This window comes from Heterodontus francisci, chromosome 1 (genome assembly GCF_036365525.1).
Source record: "Heterodontus francisci isolate sHetFra1 chromosome 1, sHetFra1.hap1, whole genome shotgun sequence".
NCBI lineage: Eukaryota > Metazoa > Chordata > Chondrichthyes > Heterodontiformes > Heterodontidae > Heterodontus > Heterodontus francisci.
This window is the reverse complement of record NC_090371.1, coordinates 12,089,061-12,109,413: the sequence shown is the minus strand read 5'-3', so window position 1 is coordinate 12,109,413 and position 20,353 is coordinate 12,089,061.

Sequence of the window (20,353 nt, the reverse complement as noted above, 5' to 3'; positions counted from 1 at the left end):
ATAACCGTATTCCAGTCTTAGGTGAAATTAGTGTTAGGGTGGAATACAATGATGCATTCTATTACTTACCATTGGTAGTAGTAGGCGAGAACAAAGTCTCCCTGATGGGAAGGAATTGGCTTAAGAAATACAATTAAACTGGGTCAAGTTATTTACAGTAAAAATCAGTAAGAATACGTCTGACATTGAGGAGTACAAAGTGGTCTTTGAGAAAGGAGGACTAAATGATCTAACCAAGGTTCCTTTCATTCCATAATCAAACACAATAAAACTGTGGGAATGAATACATGTTGAATTCTTTGAAGTGGAAGGTAAAGAGTATTTTGATTTGGTCGAAAGCTATAACATGTGAATAAATGTTGAGTCTATGCCCAATACCATAAATGCCAAAACTATTGAGGTTTTGAGAAGTTGGTCTGCAATTTACGGGTTGCCAGAGGTGTTGGTGTCAGATAATGGTCCCAGTTTACATCAGAAGAGTTTGAAATATTTCTGAGTAAGAATGGAGTCAAACATACTCTAATATCACTATATCATCCAGCAGCGAATGGTGCTACAGAGAGAAGTGCACCAATTGTGAAGAGGTTTTGGCAGAGATATTTTCTAGGCAACAAGCAAGGCAGTAATTTCCATGTTTCTCTTCAACACAGGCTAGACAATTTTCTGCTCTGTTACAGAATAACCTCACAGTCTACCACAGAATGCACACCTTACGAGGTAGTGTTCAAACACGCTCCTAGGACAAAGTTTAGTTTGCTTAAGCCTGACGTCAATAGCAAAGTAAGAGAAAGGCAAAACAGAGTGAAGATGAGTCATGATACATGAGGCATAAAACTTAAAGAGCTCATTTAATGGTCAGAAGGTCATGGTGAAAAACCACTGAGGTGATAAGGAGAAGTATATGTTTGGAGTTGTTGTAAAAAGACGAGATGCATTCATATATCTAGTGAAGATTAGAGAGACACTCCATCAGTGTCATGTAGATCATTTGCTTGAAAGAGGAAATCTGACAAATGGAGAGCATGAGAAACCTCCTTTAGTCCAAATTCCTACAATCCCAAGGGAAAATTAGAAAGAAAGTGTAAGTCACAAAGAAACTGAAAGTTTGCTAGTGTCACAGAATCCACCAGTAGAGCAAAGCATGTCAGGGTCTTTGATTAAGACTAATCAATCAATTTCACAGTCCCAACCATTAAGTGGAGTTGATAGTCAAAGTCAAAGTTCAGGGTTAGCACAGTCTGAAATGTTGAGTGAGCAGAGTCAAGCTAATGGAAATGGAAGAAGATACCCAGACAGAAAGAGAAAGAAGCCAGATAGAAATAGTCGTTTTGTAAGTACAGAACTTGAGAATTGCCGGAAATGTTGTCGAAGCTTTCCGTCTTGCACTCATCAGGACAATTGCAAGAATAACCAATGTAAGGGAAGACAACAACTTATACGGCAGGAGAAGACAGTGCTGACTCCTTGGCAAGTGAACTTTGATTGGTAGAGGCATTGCCACGGAGTGAAATTAACTGCCAAGCTTTGTTTAAAATTTAAACCAGGCAGCTTGACTCAGATTGGTCAAAGCATTGCCCTGAGGAATGAACCAGTGAACAGCTGTCACTTATTTTGTTTAGCTGAAACAGGCACAATGTGTGTCCATGTTCTTTCTGTCTGCAAAGAACTGGGCCCTGTGTATTAATATATGTAGCTTCCAGTACACGCAAATGCGCCACACTGTGAGCCCTACTGACAATCTTAAATTGGTTGTCAGCGTAATTCTTGTCATACTGCCCTCTCTGCTGCCCTCTCTGTTTGGAGAGGTGTGAATAATTTGCTCAATAATGGCTGCTTGCTGTGAGTCAGCATGTTAGCTTTACTCAGTGAAATAGACAACAGGGTTCCCTGGAACTTAAAAGGTTAAGGGGTGTTTTGATAAAAGTTTTTGAGATATTAAGGAAAACAGATAGGGTAGATAGAGACAAACTATTTCTGATGGTTGGGGAGTCTAGGAATCGGGGGCAGAGTCTAGAAATTAAAGCCAGACCTTTCAGGAGTGAAATTAGGAAGCAATTCTTCATGCAAAGGCTGGTAGAAATTTGAAACTCTCTTCTGTAAATGGCAATTGATGCTAGATAAATTACTAAATTTTAAAGCTGAGATTTTTGTTACCTAAAGGTTTTTTTTTTATTCATTCATGGGATGTGGGCGACGCTGGCCAGGCCAGCATTTATTGCCCATCCCTAATTGCCCTTGAGAAGGTGGTGGTGAGCTGCCTTCTTGAACCGCTGCAGTCCATGTGGGGTAGGTACACCCACAGTCCTGTTACAAAGGGAGTTCCAGGATTTTGACAGAAATAGTTTCTCTCTATCTACCCTATCATGCAGACAGGATGAAGAGGGACAGTTCACCACAGTCACGGCAAATGTCAATAGTGCCTTTGCCAATGGCCATTTCAGTGCTGAGGGTGGAAACTTGATTGGAAGGTTCAATCATGGAGTTACCAAAATAGTTGTCACATGTCCGGGAGGCGACAACAAGGATTTTGGAGTGGAAAGGACGGTTGAAAAAGGGGTAGTGATTTGCAAGGTAGACAGGGTCGGGGTTTAAGAGAAAAGAATTAATAATGAAAAGAAGGTGATACAACAGAACTAATAGTGCTCAGTCCCAGAAATTCTACACCTCAGCCCCCAATCCAACCTCCTACCCCATACAGCCATTTGTTGAGGCTTGGTGTCCTGTTTGACCCTACAATGAGCTTCAAACTCACAATCAGCCCATACCAATATAGCCTGGTTCCATGACTTCCTTGATATCAATCCTTACCCCCCCCAACAGTCACACCCACATTACTTCCAGGCCTCCACCTCTCCCCAGTCAGATGTTTTGCTACATTACAACAACAACTTGCATTTATCTAGTACCTTTAATGTCGTAAAAGGTCCCAAGGGGTTTCACAGGAGCATAATCAGACAAAATCTGACACCAAGCCACATAAGAAAATATTAGTTCAGATCACCTAAAAGCTTAATCAAAAAGGTAGGTTTTAAGGAGCATCTTGAAGGTGGAGTGGTGGAGAGGTTTAGGGAGGGAATTCCAGCGTTTGGGGCCCAGGCAGCTAAAAGCACGGCCACCAATGGTGCAGCGATTAAAACCGGGGATGCTCAAGGCCAGAACTGGTGGAGAGCAGAGATTTTGGAAAGTTGTTGGGCTGGAGAAAGTTACTAAAGTCATTGTACAAGTGTGAGTTGGCATTATAATCTTTATATTAATTATTTTGAAATTCACATTTGACTTTGATTCCAGGTTGATTTCAGATGCTCATTGTCCCTGTCTCTGGCTCACGGTCTCATTGACCCTCCTGTTTACCTGTAACCAGGTGTGGAGTGGAAACCATTTGGTCTTCAGCCAGTAGATGGCACCACTGCTCCACGTGTGCTGGACTGTTCAGTCGCTCTGATGGGACAGACCCTTTGAATTAATGTTCTCCAGCATTCAACATGGCTTAGACTTTGATTTTCAAGATTGATTTCTCTAAAATTCATCCCCCCCAGAACAATAAACCCATGAAAGTTAACAGCACAGAAGAAGGCCATTCATCCTATCATTTCTGTACTGTCTCCTTGTTACATCAACTCATGCATCCCAATGTCCTATGCTCTCACCATAACCCTGCGTCTTTTCAGCTTTACATGGCTAATCATTTTTCCCTTAAAAGAAGCAATGGTCTCTATAGTAACCAATCCCTCGCTGTGCAGAGAGCATTAAGAGTCAATCACATAGGGCTGGATTTTGTGCAGCCCCATGAGGCAGGATCAGAGGCAGGGGGCACAGAGTATTGTGATGGCCGCTGGTGGGAAGGTGGGGTTGGAGGGCCCATTGCCTCCCCGTCGCCCAGCAATCTTCCCAGGGGTAGGATTGGCCAACAAAGGCCTTCCCACCCAGCGGCCAATTGAGTGGCCTATGAACAGCCAATCAAGGGCCTTTTCCCACAGCCGCTGGGATCTTACCAGCTGCGGGGGGTGGGGTGGGGGAGGGTCTCCACCATGTGGGGAGGTTGTCTTGTAGTAGGAGGTGTCCACCTTGCGGACTTGTGTGGAGGGGTCCCTCCTCTGTGGGCAATATGTGGCCCACGGAGAAACCCCACCAGGAACCAATTCATCCCCTGTGGCCCCCCCTCCCCCTCCCCCTCCCCCCTCCCGCTCCCCCTCACCTGCCTCTTCTTCGAGGTTCCAGTGCTGGGCCTGTGTCGAAGGTCTCTGCAGTACTGACAGTGGCCATCGCTCCCGGTGGCACTGCCGATACTGCTGAGCTGCCACTCCTCTGATTGGATCTCCATCTTTCAAGGGACGGGGATCCCGCCTCCTGAAACTTTCAGAAGCATTGCCCTGGGGTTGGGGAGGCGTGAAAAGGGAGAGGCAGGAATACTACAATTCTTGTAGTAGAACCATAGAAAAGCTACAGCACAGAAAGAGGCCATTCAACCCATCTTGTCTGCGGTGGCTGAAAAAACTAGCTGCCCATTCTGATCCCACTTTCCAGCACCTGGTCCATAGCCTTGCCAGTTACAGCCCTTCAGGTGCAGGCGCAGGTACCTTGTAAAAGAGTTGAGGGTTTCTGCCACCATCACCGATCCGGGCAGCGAATTCCAAGCCCAACCCAACCATCTGTTTACTTACCCTCCTGACACTGACCCTGCAAGAAGCTGCAGCGCATGCGTGATGACATCATAGTGACGTCACTCGCTCACTGCGCAGACTGTTTCATCCCGGACTGCCAGCTCAGGTAAGTTTTAAAATTTCAATTCTTACCAACAGAGCACTTACCGTGTGTGTCCGGCCCAACCCGACCAAACTCGACCCGGACTCGACCCGACCTGACCCGACCCCAGCCCGAAAGGCATACCCGGAAGATAGGCCCAACCCGACCCGACCCGAACCCGACACACGTCGTCAGGTCCCATCAGGTTCGGGTCAGGTAGCAGGCCTCTCTACCCACCACCCTCTGGGTGAAAAAGTTTTTCCTCATGTCCCCTCTAATCCTTCTACCAAGCACCTTAAATCTGTGCCCCCTGGTAATTGACCTCCCCGCCAGGGGAAACAGGTCCTTCCTATCTACTCTATCTAGGCCCCTTATAATTTTGTACACCTTAATTAAGTCACCCCTCAGCTTCCTCTGTTCTAAGGAAAACAACCTTAGCCTATCCAAATTTCCTCATAGCTGCAATGTTTTAGCCCTGGCAACGTTCTTGTAAATCTCCTCTGTCCTCTCACTCCAGAGCAATTATGTGCTTTCTGTAATGTGGTGACCAGAACTGTACGCAGTACTCCAGATATGGCCAAACAGCGTTTTATAAAGTTCTAGCATTGCATCCCTGCTTTTAGAAACATAGAAACATAGAAAAATAGGAGCGGGAGTAGCCCATTCGGCCCTTCGAGCCTGTTCCACCATTCAATACGATCATGGCTGATCATCCAAACTCAGTACCCTGTTCCCGCTTTCTCCCCATATCCCTTGATCCCTTTAGCCCTAAGAACAATATCTAACTCTTTCTTGAATATATGTATTCTATACCTCGGCCAATAAAGGAAAGCATTCCATATGCCTTCTTCACCACTTTGTCTACCTGTCCTGCCACCTTCAGGGACCTGTGGACATGTATTCCAAGGTCTCTCACTTCCTCTACCTCTCTCAATATCCTCCCATTTATTGTGTATTCCCTCGCTTTGTTTGCCCTCCACAAATGCATTACCTCACACTTCTCCGGGTTGAATTCCATTTGCCACTTTTCCGCCCACTCAACCAAACCATTGATATCATTCTGGAGTCTACAGCTATCCTCTTCACTATCAACTACACGGCCAATGTTTGTGTCATCTGCAAATTTCCCAATCATGCCTCCCACATTTAAGCCCAAATCATTAATCTACACCACAAACAGCAAGGGACACAACACTGAGCCCTGTGGAACACCACTGGAAACAGCTTTCCATTCGCAAAAACATCCGTCGACCATTACTCTTTGTTTCCTGTCACTGAGCCAATTTTGGATCCAACTTGCCACATTCCCCTGTCATTCCATGGGCTTTTACTTTTCTGATCAGTCTGCCATGTGGGACCGTGTCAAATGCCTTACTAAAATCCATGTATATTATATGAAACTTTCTTCAAAGAACTGAAAGAAAGGAGGTGTGCGTTGCCCTGTCAAAAGGTGTGATGGCTCCTGATGAAACATATCTGTTTATGGGCATTAATTAAGAACAGGGTTAATCTCGCTTATGATCAATTTGCTACTAAAATTTACAGACAAGGTCTACACTGTGAGGAATGAATTCCCTGGTAAAGGATGTGGTCAGCATCAGTGAACCCCCTATTCCAGCAAGAGTCAGAATCTTCAGGAGGGGAGCAAAGTGGTAGGTGGGGAGGAGAGGGGGAGAAATGCGTGGTGGTGTCCTCCAGTCCTGCCTTACAATGGAGACATTGTAGAGAAAAGCCACAAGGTTGATCCCCAGTGTTCAAAGACAGTAATAAGAAAAAGCTAGAGAGACTTGACCTTCTCAGCCTCAAAAGGCAGAGCTATTAGGAGGTCATGGGAATGGGAATGCTAAATCCGAATAAAGCTTAATATTAAATAGTAAGAGAAGGACAAAGGGGCAGAGGTTCAACATAGGAATTGCTGGACCAGAAATGACAAAGCTCCATCTGGTTTACCTGGTACCATCCTGACAGTCACATGATACAATAATAGAATTGTTAACTAATCAGCAATTAATGATTCGACAACAGATGCAGAAATGAGGTGAGGAAAACCCCCAGTGGAGGAGAGTTTTGGGAAACATAGGTCCAAAGTCACCTGTTCCTCCCAAGCACGCACCATGTCTCAAATTACTCAGATACTGCGACGCAAGATTTTATTTTCTGAAAGAAAGCAATGTTAATGAACAATAATGATCAATGCATAGAATGAGCTTCTGGACAGTGACAAAAACCCTGGAATAACTTAGGAAACAATTGGATTCTGCAATGAGAGGATTTCATGATCATTCTCAATTAACTAAGATGTTTGGCTCTCTCAGAAGGTTGTGGATTCAAGTCCCATTCCAAATTGAGCGCAAAACCCAGACTGACACTCCAGATCAGTACTGCAGGAGTCTGGCACTGTAAGAGGTGCCACCTTTCAGATGAGACATTAAACTGAGACCCTGTCTGCCCTCTTAGATGGATTTAAAAACTCTCACCACCACTATTTTGAAGAAGAGTCGGGGAGTTATCCTGGTGTCCTGGCCAATTTTTATCCTTTAACCAACACCACTAAAAACAGATATCTGGTCATTATCACTTGCTGCTTGTGGGATCTTTCTATGCACAAATTGGCTGCTGTGTTTCGTACATTACAAGAGTGACTACACTTCAAAAGTGCTTCATTGGCTGTAAAGCACTTCGGGATGTCACGAGGTTGTGAAAGGCGCTATATAAATGCAAGTCTTCCTTTCTTTAGAATTATCTTGTGATCTTGAGAAAAGTCACTCGGAGTTTAAGGCTCACTCTTCTTTCCTCCCTGTGTCCTTCTGGATTAATTTTATTCTTTCTTTCCATGGAAAGAAATCCAGCAGCTCATCAGCGAATCAGATCTGCTCAGGCATCACGGCTGCACGCAGCCATTAAAGAAACAAAACGTCTCCAAAAATGTTAATCAGGGGATTTAATGAAATGGCTCTCATGTTCCTTATTAGCACTTGCCGTCTCTGCCTGAGGCAAGGTCAAACTCCAGCAACTGGCTTAAAAGCAGCATTTCCCCAGGTAAATGGGCTTTTCACTTCTCTTAAGTACAGAGTGCTGCGGACAAATTGAGGACTTAAACTTTTCTAATTATGCACCACTTTCCTCATTCATTTCCCCCTTAAAAATGGCAAATTGGCTCCCATTAGCGGGTCGATATGGGAGTCTGGAATGTTCCTCAGCATGTGTTGAGAGGGAGATGGGGCTGAGATTAAGCCACTAAGGCCAGTGTGCAATGAGAATGGATTGAGTGTACATGCCTTATCCAGTTTATCAAATAGAGATTTCCACTGCTTCGAAAACACTGAGCTCTGGTAATTACCAGCTCACATTCCCCACATCCTTTATGACTACAGCCATTTGTTCTGCCTGAGCAAAATGTGATAAATTGATAGATAATAAGAGTGATGCAGCTGAGCCCGATTAGTTGTTTAAAGTTACTGAGTGCAGGTGCCACAGCCTTATTTATTTTCTCTGCTCCCCTTCTGACACTACTTCCTCTTGCTGGTGTTCAGCTCGGCAGACATGGGCAGCCTTGTACTGCGGTACCTCATACCACCCCCCCCCCCCCACCCCCGTAAGTATCTGCACCCACCCATCACCCCGCCCCGCAGTACACTGCCCCTACTCCCAGTACCTCCTGGCCCTCCTCTGATTAATTCCCCCTCCCCCTCATCCCCTTGATACCCTCTCCTTGCCCCATCCCAGTTCCTCCTCTCCTGGTACATACCCCTGCCACCTCACTCTCGAATTCGAATACCTCCTCCCCTGGGTAACTGCACCTCTGGGTACCTCCCACAGTATCCCCCATTCCACCCTCCCCAACCCCGGGCTTGGTACCCACCCCTTCCCCCCCCCCCCCCCTCCCAAATTCAGTACTTTCAAATTGTTGTTGTGTGGATAATCATAGATACATTTCAGGGGAAGTTCGATCAGTAAATGAGAAAGAAAGGAAAAGTGGGTTATGCTGATAAAGTGACACAAAGTAGGGTGGGAGGTAGCATGTGCAGAGCACAAACACTGGCACAGACCTGTTGGGCTGAATGGCCTATTTCTGTGCTGTATATCCAATGTAACTCTATATAGCATGGCAGCCCATTGACACACAGCAGCTTTGTCAAGGCGTATTCATCTGGTTTTGGTTGAGCGTGGGATGACATTCCTCTTCTTGATAACTGACGCATTGCACCTTGGGATGCGCCAAGAGGTTTGCGCTGGGCAGCCCCGTAAATTAGGCCAGTGGCCCTGGTTGGACTACACACCTTTAATTCACATCCCGTGTACAGAATCCCAATCGAACCAAACCCCTTCCCGTTTACCCCCAGTGAATCGAAACCCAATGGACGCATATGAACATAAGAAATAGGAGCAGGCATAGGCCATTCAGCCCCTTGAGCCTGCACTGCTATTCAATAAGATCATGGTTGATCTAATTATGGCGTCACCTCCAATTTCCTACCTGCCCTCCCCCACCACCCCCCCCCCTACCCCCCGCGAACTATTGATTCCCTTGTAGATCAAAAATCTGTCTAATATTCATCCTTGAATATGTTCAATGATTCAGCCTCCACTGCTATCTGGGGTAGTGAATTCTAAAGATTAACGACTCTATGAGAGAAGAAATTCCTCCTCATCTCCCTCTAAAATGGAAGACTCCTTATTTTGAAACTGTGTCCCCAAGTTCTAGATTCCCCCATGAAGGGAAGCATCCTCTCAACATCTACTCTGTCAAGCTTCCTTTGAATTTACATGTTTCAATAACATCACCTCTCATTCTTCTAAACTCCAATGATTATAGGCACAAACTGCTCAGCATCTTTTCATAAGACAACACCTTCATCCCAGGAATCAGCCTAGTAAACTCACTCTGAACTGCCTGCATTGCAATTATATCCCTCCTTAAGTAAGGAGACCAAAACTATACACATTACTCTAAGTGTGGTCTCACCAGTGCCCTGCACAGTTGTAGCAAGACCATACAAGTGCCAGGCAATGATGATCTCCAACAAAAGAGAATCTAACCATCTCCCCTTGACATTCAACGGCATTTACCATCATTAAATCCCCCACTATCAACATCCTGGGGGTTATTGACCAGAAACTGAACTGGACTAGCCACATCAGTACTATGGCTACAAGAGCAGGTCAGAGGCTGGGAATTCTGCAGCAAGTAACTTGCCTCCTGACTCCCCAAACCCTGTCCACCATCTACAAGGCACAAGTCAGGAGTGTGATGGAATACTCTTCACTTGCCTGCAGCTCCAACTCAAGAAGCTCTACACCATCCAAGACAAAGCAGCCCACTTGACTGGAACCCCATCCACCACCTTCAACATTCACTCCCTGCACAACACTCATACAGTGGCAGCAGTGTGTACCATATACAAGATGCACTGCAGCAACTCACCAAGGCTCCTTCGACAGCACCTTGCAAACCCACTGCCTCTTCCAACTAGATGGACAAGGGCAGTAGATGTGTGAGAACACCACCACCTGCAAGTTCCCCACCAAGCCACACACCATCCTGACGTGGAACTATATCGTTGTTCCTTCACTGTCGCTGGATCAAAATCCTGGAACTCCCTTCCTAACAGCACAGTGGGTGTACCTACACCCAAGAAGACTACAGCGGTTCAAGAAGGCAGCTCACCACCACCTTCTTAAGGGCAATTAGTGATGGGCAACTAATCTGGCCTAGCCCACATCCCATGAATGAATAAAAAACAAACCCCTTACCATTTACTATTATTGTGTGCATTATGTTGTAATATTCAAAGTTAATTTAATGAAAGGACAGATTTGCACTCCTGGCCCAGGGTGAGGTTCTGTGTTGATCATGTGATCTTTCTGTAGTAACCCCACACTGCACATTGTGTTCTTTCACATATCATTACTGATCAAACCTCCTGGAGAGCTGGGCAATCTCACACACAGACTCACACAGAAACAGCCCCTGTCAGAGTACAGTGTGTTCCCGTCGAGATTCCACACAGCTTCCCATCTGATCCGTGTGGAGCCAGAAACCACCACCAACACCAACACCAGTCGTCTCTCCTTCCCACTCCATTTACCTGGGGTCACATTTTTACACCAACAAGGATTGCCAGTTAATCCTCAGCGTCATTCTCGAATTGTTTATTTCTAAGTTCGCTTTCTTCCTCTGCTAAAGGCGCTGACTCCTGCTGGGCATAATCGCAGATGCCAGCTGTCCTCAGAGCTCACCCGGAACAGAGAGCATCAGCAGGTATTCCAGTCTGGAGCACATTATAGTCAAGCACAGATGCCCACACTTTCCGACAAGGCGTACCCCCAAGGTACCTCACCATTACCCCCATCCCTGCAGCCCCAGTACATCGCCCTGGTTCCTCCCCCAACCTGCTACCTCCTCACCCTGGTACAACCCCCTCAAATACTTCTCACCCCTTCTCCGGTACATCCCCACCCAGTACCTCCACACCCATTAGCCCCCCAACCCTGGTACCTCCCCCACCTTGTTCCTCCCCTCCTGCCACCCACTGATACCTCCTCCGTCCAAGGCAGTATCTCACCCTCACCACCACGTATCTGCCCACCCCAGTACCTCGCCGAAGTGGGCTATGCTGCGACCGATGTCACCCATTGCCCACATGCATACAAAAGGCTGGATTGCAATGAGATTCTGGGAAGCTGGCTGAGTTTCTGCTTCCCTATGCCATGGGTACTGAGGCCAACAGTATGAAAGTGCGTAAATGTGCAACATTGGCCGCCAGGGAAGGACCAGCATGATGCTCACGTTGCAACTACAACATGATTTACAAGGTAAAAATTAGAAGTGGGGATCTTGGCTGCTCTTTCCCCAGTGGACAATGCATTCACCCTATGAGCCTGTGGGCACCTATAACTGGGTTCGCCCAACAGAGGCAATAGCTTCTCTTGATCAACCTTCTCAAATTCTTTTATCATTTGAAACACCTCAATCAGATCACCTTATAAACTGGGGGGAGTACAAGCCACATTAATGTTACCTATCCACACGATTTAACTCTCTACACCTCAGCATCATCCTGTATCTTTAAGTGGGTAGAGCAGTATGTTGCTTGGGCTATTGGACTAATAATCCAGAAGCTGAGTTTCCATCCCACCAAGGCAGTTTGAGAGTTAAATTCAGCTTAAAAGAATCTGATAATTAAATGCCTCAGTAAAAGTGACCATGAAGCTGTCGCATTGCCGATTGCCATTACAACCCAACTGGATCATGGGGGTCCGAACCCAATCGGGCCAATATGTGATTCTTAATTAACCCTCTGAAGTGGTCGAGCAAACAACACCCACATCTTGAGAATGAATAAATAAGATGAGCAAGGAGTAATGGTGGACTGTGAGCAACACGGCACAGTTGACTAGACTGCTAACACTCACTGTTTTGGTTCATACATGCATAGCCACTTGGGTGAGGTATGAGAGGCAGTGTTAGTGTTCCCTCTGCTCCTCCAGCAGTGCTGGGGAGAAGAATCCTTGGTGTAGAAGTCACTAAGGTTAACATTGCACCAATTGACTTGGTCAAAAAGACAAGTGTTAATTGAAAATATAGCAGAGAGATCATGGCCTCTGCTCTCACAATGCTGAGGAGCTGGTCTATGAATATTCGATAAGTGTGTGAAAAATAATAACAATCACCTCCAAAAGAGATGGTCCAGTTTGAATAAATTCAACCCATTTCTAAACTGTGACTGAGGAGGGCATTATTGATATTCATTTCCCAAGATTGCTCTGTTGAGAAAACAGATGAGGGGGTCAATGTGTTCCTCCCTCACCTCTGCCTTTTGACCTTACCCTCCCTCAAAAGTTTATTTTTCTCTCTCTCTCTCTCTCCATTTCGTTGTCAACGTTTGACTCAATTTCCCCATTTCATTCTCCTACGTTCCAAATACAAGGTTCACTGGTCAGCATGCTCTGAGTCCGGGGCTTCACTCTGGTCACGCAGGCAAATGATAAAGAACAAATATTTGATTGTTCGCAATATTTATCGATAGGATTTCAGAAATATGTGACAGTGAGTGTGTGAAATACTCATCCTTTGCAAGACAATTAGCGAGTCTGGTTTTCTTAACTTGCGTTGTTTCAAGGGAGAGAATTTGGAGTTCCATAAAACTAGAAAAAGACATTAGTGGTTCCTGGTCTGGTGATGTGTGTTTATCAGGTTCATCACACAGGAAGCAGACTATAAAAAATTAAATATGCTGCTTTAAGTGTAGCTCAAGGTTCAAACCCCACTCCAGAGACCTAGGCTGACACTCCAGGCTGAATTTAGTCCAGTCGGTGGGAACCCCTGCCTTGGCCCTTCGGAAAGCCTCCCCCCTCCACCCCCTCTCCCCTCCACCACACCCCGGTGCTATTCAATGGCACTCGGGCAATTAATTGCCTGGCGCCACAATCCCTGTCCCTTTAAGAACGGAGATCCTGATTCCAAGGGCTGCCAACTAATCAGAGCGCCCTCAGCTCAGTAATACCGGCAGTGCCACCAGGAGCGCTTGCCACTGCTGCTACAACAAAAGGCCTGGGACCAGGAGCAGCGCTGGAGCCCCAGATTCCAATTAAGTGTGGCAGGGTTTCCAGGGCCAGTCCGTGGGATCTTTAACTTCTACCTGACAGGGCAGAAGGGGCCTTGGTTTAATGTCTCATCTGAAAGTTAGCACCTCTGCTAGGGCAGCATTCCCTCAGTACTGCCCTGGCAGAGGTGCTGTCTTTCAGATGAGACATTAAACCAAGTCCCCTTCTGCCCTGTCAGGTGGAAGTAAAGATCCCACGGCACTATTTGCAGGAAAGATCAGGATGCAATGCTCTCCATGGCCAAATAGCCTGACAAGGTTCACTATCCAGGCTCTTATGGGGGAGAAACAGCTCTATGCCTGTATCCTAGCAACTTCAGGAAAGGAGGGGAAGAGGTTGAGGGAGGTCAAAGTAAAGTCATGGGAGTAAAATTATTAACTCAAGCTAGTCCGGGACATCATACTGACCATGTCTATATCACCTGGTATTTCACCTATATTTAAACACACCCAATACACATATGCATAGTCACACACTCATACACACACATACTTTTGTATACTGCATTGTGCATACTTACGCAATTACGCACACTCGGATATATATGTACACACAATATACACAGTGCACATTGGAAAATACATGAACACATATACATACGTACACTCCCAATACACACACACACACACACACACACACATTTATATATACACGTATAGAATCAGAAAATTCCAGTCAGAAAGTGCTAGTCTCACTTGCAGAGGGAATCAGTGACTTTGTTTGGTGTACTTAGCTGCAGATTTTATCTGATTTCTTTGCAGATAACTTGCCGAAAGAAAACCCTTCAAGCAAATTATCTCCATTATCCACTTGAACCTGAGATCTTTCTCTTCCTCCGACAGGTGGTGTGGTTTTGCTGGAAGCATTAGAACCATCAGGCCTGACTGAAAAGAGTGTCATTCATACTCTTCCAGGAATTAGACTGAAGTTAAACACCATATCCTCTAAATTAAGTTTCTTTCACTCTTACTAAAAGACACTGAACAGATGAAAGAACTTGGAGGTCACTTTAAACACCCTTTGGTCAGGTAGAGACCGCACCCATTACTTGCTTATGATAGAAGTGCATGTGACGTGGAACGGCAACTTCTCTAGGCCTCAGGCTTTGGCCTGCAATTAATTTGTCCACACTAGCATTTGTAAGAAACTGCTTCAGAATTTTAATGGTAATTTATATAAATTTAACATGATTTTATATCCATTTAATTTTTTTAAACGGTCATTCCTTCGTTATATAAGTAAAGTTGAACCAACCTCTGAGTAGTGATCACAATCATGATCTTCTACTTTTGTTTGACTGGCCCTTAAAGGGTGCAGAAGAAATTTGCTCGATTGGTACCAGCGATTAGGGATTTGAGTCATGTGGAAAGACTAGAGCAGCTGGGGCTGGATTTTACCAGCCCTCCGGAGAATTGCTGGTAAGCGGTAGAGCTGGTAAAATGGCAGGGGAAGGTGTTGGGAGGGGAGCCCGATGTCGTCCTGCTGCTACAGCATTTTACCAGCAATGGGAACCTCAGCAGTGCGGCTCCCCAGCGGGTTCCTGCGGGTGCCCTTCCTTTGTGGCTCCTCCATGGACCAGGGAGGGGTTGCCCCCGCAGCTAAGGCACTGCCAATGGAAGAAGGGGCCCCCAAACTCCAGAGCCTGCCTACCTGGCCCCGGCAGTTAAAGAAAAGTCTTACCTGAGCTTCAAGGGCACCTCAGCATGGAAGCGCCCTCTCCTTTTTCATGTAGCCTCAGCAGTGACCACCTCTAATGGTGGTGCTGCCGAGGCTCCAGTGCTGCAGGCTCTCTGATTGGACGGGCAGCTCTGGGAGGCGGGCCGCTATCCTCAATTGGATGGATGTCCTGGCGGCAGCCTCATAATTGGTCACCACAGCAAAATGCCACCCTGGGCCCAACCGTCCACCTGCCCGGCGTCGGGTCCCACTTTTGGTCCCGGTGGCAGGACTTCATCCCTGGTGGAAAATCTAAGCTCCTGGGATTGTTTTCCTCAGAACAACGAAGTATAGGTTCATAGAGGTGTTCAGTACCAATTCAGTTTGGGTTCCACCAGGGCCACTCAGCTCCAGATCTCATTACAGCCTTGGCCCAAAAAGAGCTGATTTCCAGAGGTGAGGTGAGAGTGACTGCCCTTGACATCAAGGCAGCACTTGACTAAGTATGGTGTCAAGGAACCCTAGCAAAACTGAAGTCAATGGGAATCAAGGGGAAAACTCTCTACAGGTTAGAGTCATACCTAGCACAAAGGAAGATGCTAGTGGTTGTTGGGGGGCAATTACCTCAACCCCGGGACATCAGTTCCTCAGGGTAGTGTCCTAGGCCCAACCATCTTCAGCTGCTTCATCAATGACCTTCCCTTCATCATAAATGCAGATGTGGGGATGTTTGCTGATGATTGCACAATTTTAAAAGAGGGAATAGAGTTTTGTTTTAGACCATGGATGGGCAGCTGAGACCCATTGCCTGCAATTTCTGTGCCATCTGGAACTTCAGGATACTTCATGTGTCTTGGGCGACCACATGTGTAGGAAGTGTCTCCAACTGCTTCAGCTCGAGCTCAGGATTTCCAAGCTTGAGGGACAGCTGGAGTCACTGCGGAGCATCATGGAGGATGGGGGTTTCCTGGACCGTACGTTCCAGGAGGTGGTCACCCCACAGGCAGTCAGAGCTCAGAATTGTAGGTGGGTTAGGAAGAGGTTGGAGGTACAGGAGTCTTCATGGTGTGTGCTACTCTCAAACCGGTACTCAGCATTGGAGACTGCTGGGAGTGATGATACCTTGAAGGAGTGCTGTCCATACCATTGGCACAAATGGGCAATGGACGTACAGGAGGGAACAGCAAAGAGTAGAAATTCAATCATTATAGGAGATCCCATAGTTAGGGGGACAGATAGGCATTTCTTTAACCATCATTGTGAGTCGCAAATAGTATGTTGACTCCCTGGTGCCAGGGAGGGTACAGAATATTCTGCAGGGGAAAGGGAATGAGCCAGAAGTTGTGTTACACGTTAGTACCAATGACATAGCGAGAGCAGTTATTGAGATCCTATGGTCAGATTTCAGGAGCTCGGAAGTTAAAATGTAGGACTTCAAAGGAAGCATAGTGCAGGAGGGAGGGCTTCAGATTCTTGGGGCATTGGGACCAGGTCTGGGGCAGGAGGCACCGATTCAATAGGTTCAGGTTGCACTTCAACAGGACTGGGACAAATGTCCTCACAGGGAGGTTCACTAATGTGGTTGGGGAGGTTTTAAACTAAATTGGCAGGGGGCTGGGCACCAGCATATAGAAGTAGAAAAGAGGAATAAGGTGCATAAAGGTGTTGGATAGTACTAGACAAGGAAGTAGTACCAAATTAGATAGGAACAGACTAAGAAGGACTACAAGGAATACAAAGACAGGTTTACAATGTATGTATGTAAACATACAAAGTGTGGTGAATAAGGTTGGTGAGCTGCAACACAAATAACCTTGTGGGAATATAATGTGGTGGCAACAGTGGAAATGTGGCTTCAAAATAGTGAGGACTACAAGATCCCCCCCAACTACACATCATCCTGACTTGGAACTATATCGCCGTTCCTTCACTGTCGCTGGGTCAAAATCCTGGAACTCCCTCCCTAACAGCACTGTGGGTGTACCTACACCATATGGACTGCAGCGGTTCAAGAAGGCAGCTCACCACCACCTTCTCAGGGGCAATTACGGTTGGTCAATAAATGCTGGCCTGGCCAGCGACGCCCACATCCCATGAAAGAATAAAAAAATCTAGATTGGAGATGAGGAGAAATATTTTCACTCTGAGAATTGTCAGGATCTGGAATGCTTGACCTATAAATTTGCAGGAAGCTGATTCCATAAATCATTTCCGAAGAGAGTTGGACAGGAATTTGAGGATGAGGAACTTACGAGGTTAGAGACAAAAAGCAGGAGTGTGGGACTAAGCATGGCTGCTTCTTCAAAGAGACAGCCCAGGCATGATGAGGCAAATATCATCCTTCTCTGCTGTAAATTTCTATGATTCTATGAGAATTGGACTGTAACTATCTAAGTATAATGTCAATATAATATAGTTAAGAAGAATTGTGATGCAGAGTCTGCAGGCAAAAGCTGAAACATAGAAACATAGAAAAATAGGAGCAGGAGTAGGCCATTCGGCCCTTTGGGTCTGCTCTGTCATTCAAGAAAGATCATTGCTGATCGTCGAATTCAATACTCGGTTCCCGCTTTCTCCCCAGATCCCTTGATCCCTTTGACATTAAGAAATATATCTATCTCCTTCTTGAATATATTTAATGACATGGCCTCCACTGCCTTCTGTGGTAGAGAATTCCACAGGTTCATCACCCTCTGAGTGAAGAAATTTCTCCTCATCTTGGTTCTAAATGGCAGACCCCATATCCTGAGACTGTGACCCCTGGTTCTGGACTACTCTGTTCAAGCAAGCCACTCAGTTCAAGGGCAATTAGGGATTGGCAATAAATGCTGGCCTGGCCTGCGACGCCCACATCCCATGAAAGAATAAAAAAACAAATCCTGCCTCGGGTGGACCCAGAAAATCCAGCCCTTTGTATCGAATATTAAGCCAATATTTTGACCCAGCGACAGTGAAGGAATGGCGATATAGTTCCAAGTCAGGACGATGTGTAGTTGGGGGGGATCTTGTAGGTGGTGATTTTTAATGATTTTAGATCTACGACATCTGGTTATTAACCCACTTGCAGAGGGAATAGTTTTTCTCTATCTACTCAATCGAAACCTCACATCATCTTGAAAACCTCTACTGGGTCACCCCTTAACCTTCTCTGTTCCAAGGAGAACAGTCTGAACTTTTCCAACCTTTCCTAATAACTGAAGTCCCTCATTCCTGATAAACCTCCTCCCTACCCGTTCGAAGGCCTTTACATCTTTCCTGAACTGTGCTTCCCAGAATTATCCACGATGCAGTGATTTATAAAGTCGAGAATCATCTCTTTGCTTTAATATTCTATTCGTCTATTTACAAACCCAACTACCTAAATGCTTTTTGAAACATCTTATCAACTTGCTGTGTGATCTTTAAGGATTTGTGTATATGGACATATGCTCATCTACACTTTTCAAAATTGTGCCAATTATGGTATACTTTCTTTCCATTTTAGTCCTCTCAAAGTGTATCATTAGGAACTTCTCTATTGAACTGCATTTGCCATAGTACTGCCCATTTCACCAACCTGTGTCACCTTGAAGCCCATAACTATCCTCATCACTGTCTATTACTTTATCAAGTTTCGAATCATCTGCAAACTTTATAATGCTGCTCCTATGCTGCAAGTCCCCCATTTTGCACTAACTCCATTTCCACTGTGTAAGGAAAAGACCATCTAGTCCGTCAGGTCTATCCCACACGGTTGTAATGTCTGCAGCATCACCATTAGACGCCACCCTTCCCCCACTCCTCCCAACACCCACATCCACCAACACCCTTGTGATCTCCTGGGAGAGGCAGAAAAAAGCAAAGATTAAAACAGTAAAGACAAATCGGGGGAAGAAAAATCTAGAAAATTCCTCTCGGATCCTTTTAGCTGTTCAAGCTTACTCCAGGAGATCATGCGGACCATGTTATATCACATGGTATTTCGCCTACTTTTAAAACGTACACACACACACTAATATATACACTGGCAGACACACAAATGCACACAAACACACACAGGGAAAAATGGTTAAAGTTCACCTCCCTACACTCTGCAAATATGAGTATTGGAATTACATGCCCAAGGATGACGTCCAGTACTCAGTTTTTAATTAACTAATCAGAAATGCAATTAACCACATCTGGCTCATATATTGGATAACACTGCTGTACATTGACTAGTGAATTCAGATACAAAGATATACTCAATGAGCAGTCCAGGTGTCCCAGTTTTATATAATACTCTCTCAGCAAGATCAGCAGTAGCAGAAACATTAACTAGCATTTCTCATGCTATCCAATGCCACTTCTGCAGTCAGGGGGTGAAGGGGTCAGTTACGGGCAGCGTGGTGAGATTGATAAACCTCCACTTCAGACCAGATGCTCTGTGAACACCCCCACGATAAGGACACACCTTCCTGCTCATTACCACCTTCCTTCTCACCCGTGGGTGTGCTGTTAATGAGAGTCTCAGAAAACACAACGCAGATGTGATGTCAGGGGCGGATTTCACAGGGGCCCAAGCTGCTCACAGAATGTCGCTCAACATGGTGCTTCAGTCCCAACAATTAGTCACGTTTGACAGACAATACTTTTTTTGTTGTTTGCCTCCCTTCCTCCTCTCAACTGGTGCTGACTGTCACTGGAATAGATTCCGCAGACACTGGGTGACCTCCAGTATCCCTGAACCCCGTGCTCATTCTCCATTTCAGAATCTGCACAGCACACATCGCAACCGAGTCCAATTCTGTCCTCAGCAAACATACGTACACAGATACACATTTACACACACACTTACATACTCCCACACCAACATACTCCCACACCTACATATTAGTACACATACATACTCCTACACATACATACTCGTACACATACATGTACACCTTTATGCACATGCATAGAAGCAGCATTATATAAACATCTACTTACATATACACACACTTACACAGCTGTGTACTTGCATATACCTGCATGATTATACGTACTTATACACTCACACATCTACACACAATCTCACATGTACAAAAAGAAAAGAAAAAGAAAGACTTGCATTTCTATAGCACCTTTCATGACCTCAGAATGCCCAAAGTCTTTTACAGCCAATGAAGAACTTTTGAAGTGTAGTCACTGCTGTAATGTAGGAATTGCAGCAACCAATTTGCACAGAGCAAGTTCCCACAAACAGCAATGAGATAATGAGCACATTATCTGTTTTTGTGATGATGTTTGAGGGATAAAATTTGGCCCAGGACACTGGGGAGAACTCTTCTGCTCTTCTTCAAAATAGTGCCAGGGGATCTCTTCGTCCATCTGAGAGAGCAGATCA